The sequence below is a fragment of the Lepisma saccharinum genome, chromosome 2, assembly GCF_977018435.1.
Source record: "Lepisma saccharinum chromosome 2, izLepSacc3.1, whole genome shotgun sequence".
In the NCBI taxonomy this organism is placed as follows: domain Eukaryota; kingdom Metazoa; phylum Arthropoda; class Insecta; order Zygentoma; family Lepismatidae; genus Lepisma; species Lepisma saccharinum.
The window spans coordinates 37,410,028-37,412,931 of record NC_139230.1 but is presented as its reverse complement, the minus strand read 5'-3'; positions in this window follow the sequence as shown (position 1 = coordinate 37,412,931).

Below are 2,904 nucleotides of genomic sequence, written 5' to 3'. Positions count from 1 at the left end.
AAAAGGTATAGCAGTAATGAAAAAGAGCACTTACTTATACCGTGTTTGTTACAACCTGTCCGGCTTCCCGCGGTAGCTGATCGCTGGCTTTTCTAGCATAAACCAAGTGGTGTTGCTGCTGAAGACCACCTGAACTCCGTGCTGGGGAAAGCCAAAGCCAGGCAGCAAATTAAAATACGCAACTTGACAACAACGTCTACGTAAGCTCCTCTCTTCTGTCTTCCATTCGCTCCTCGCTGCCCAGCAGACGACTTTTTTCTCGTTTCTCATTGGCACCAAGACTGTCGAGCGATCGCTAGCGCGGGAAATGGGACAGGTTCTAACAAACTTGGTATAAATGTACGATGGATAGACAGTTGTATGAAGCGAGAAAAACCACAATGTAGATTTCATAAGATACCTAGCAATCGGTAACCAACAAACTGCATTTTTAATATTAATGTCCTCATGATTAACGAACCTTATTTATTCTCACCACGCAATGGGTAAAATATTTGGAGCTTTATCCCACTTTCCGGAAAAATATTTCGTGTTTCTGCTACTTTTGACTTTTGTTGGCATGATATCCCGGATCACTTTTACGAGACGAGACGGGACAAAACGAGACGGGACGAGACGAGACGAGACAGAACCCTTCGAGACGGGACACGAGACGGGACAAACGAATATTTTCGAGACGAGACACGAGACGAGACACGAGACGAGACAGCATTTTCACGAGACGGGACGGGACAGACCAAAGTCTCGTCTCGTCTCGTCTCGTGGGCAACACTAGTTATATCTGATACTCGTACTTTCTGTTCAAAGAAGACAAACATTTTAGATACAAAGCAGTGAGGAATTAACGATCATTATGAGGTTTTGAATTTTTTGTTTGTCACTCACTATATAAATACTTATTAGTAGTTTCTTATGGAATCGCCCTTCGTCGCAATAACAATTTATTTATGTTAATTAGCGATTTACTATTAGTTTTAGACGTATGGTAAGATGGTGGTGAGGGGATTGACAACAGTCATTACGAAGGAACGGACATAAAATTACCAATCTTAGCAATTTGAACTCATTAAACTCTCTCCTTCGTTACAGTACTGCACTACATCACTACTTAACATAACTATATATCTTTTTTTAGTATATCGAAATCAAATAATCAATATTTTAAGTGTCAGTGAAGAACAAACAATAATAATAATCATTTGCGCAACAGCCCTGAAGGGCCTTGGCTTACCTACCGACTGCCGGTCTCCCTCCCATGCTTTCCTTCGTCACCTCTAAGCGTGGAGATCTGCAACCAGTATTGGAATAGTCGGGGGGTCAGTCTGACGTATCCCCAGCCGTTATAGTAGGTTTCCGGGACCGGATTAAGCTTACTCATTCGAAGCTCCCCAATTTCCTCACGATGGTTGGTTGCCACCGTCCTATACGTAGGCCGAATAAATTCCGACCAGAGCTGGATTCGAACCTACGCCGTCCCGCAGCAAACGACATACCTTAAATAACATTACATTTTGCATCCTGAATACATATATGTGATTTGTGAATTAATCATGATATGTGTGTTAACACAACATATGAACAATAACTAAAAAGAAAAGTTTTAACTTTAAATACTGGAAATCTCCAACTTCAAAGGGGAAATATGCGCAGAAGGGACTTCCCTCAAGTGTACATCGGATTCATTTTTTAAATATTCTAATATCAACGGTATCTATTCAGCAAACAAAAAAAAGAAAAAAAGAGGGTGGGATTTGAACCCGCGACCTTTCACGCTTGATGAAAAATAAGGTCAGCAGCGCCTAACCAACTGCTCTACGTTAAATTCATGACATAATACCCTTAAAAACATGTTGTCGTTTGTGAAAACTCCCACCTTCCTGTGTTTCAAGCACAGAAAAACTCTATTCAGTGTTTCAACCCCCCCCCCCCCCCAAATTTCAAGTCGTGCAAGCAGAATTGTAAATATCCTTCAAGGTTCTTTTTCCAATTTATTATTTCTGTTTGATTGTGTATTATAATAGCGGTTTATAATTTCTCTAAGTTCGTGGAAAGTGTTAAATTGAAAGCCTCTCACCGCAGCGTTTTTCGTCTAGTAGAAGGACCTACTCAAAGTTGGCTACTCACCTGGAGCTGAAGTGCAATGTTGCTAAGTTTACGATTTCGGGACTTAGAATTCTTTCGGGGGCGGTCAAATAAGATGTTGCGAAGTGTACAATTTTTACTATAGTGTTTTGCATGAATTAAAATATCAAGTATTGCAAGGTAAGTCAGTACAAGATAAAATTAAGCATGTTCAGGCGATATTATTAGGATTCCATAGAAATAAAATAAAAGGTATTCAAGTAAGAAGTAAGGTACACTTCGCAACATCTTATTTGACCGCTCTGAAAAATTTCAAATTTCGGAATTCTTAAATTTGGCAGCATAGCGCTTCAGAGCCAACTAAGAGTAGCCAACTTTGCAACATTTCTTCTTCCTGAATGAAAACGCTCTTGTGATTTTTTTTTCATTCTTTCACATTCCGTAAAGTAAAGATACCCTAAAGCAGTAATAAAATATATGAGTAGACAAAAATTGTTAAGTGAAAATACGAATGTTGAAAATATTTCAAGATTCTTCGTTCTGAATTTGAAAATAAGAAAATTTATGTGCATTGTGAAACACTGAACAGGTTCTCACCCACCTGGAAAGAATTGCGGTCACATTTGAATGCAAGAAAGCAAATTTATGATGATTTTATGCGAAATGTTTAGTAAAGATACCGTGCACAACACCACACGATTCTGCAAAGTGTCTTTTCCTTGGTTCTTGGCGAAAAATGGTTCGAAACTCAGCCACAATGTTGCTTCAACTGAGATTAAAGTGTTTACTGAGCTTCTTGTCAGCAATATCCTGGAGTAGTTG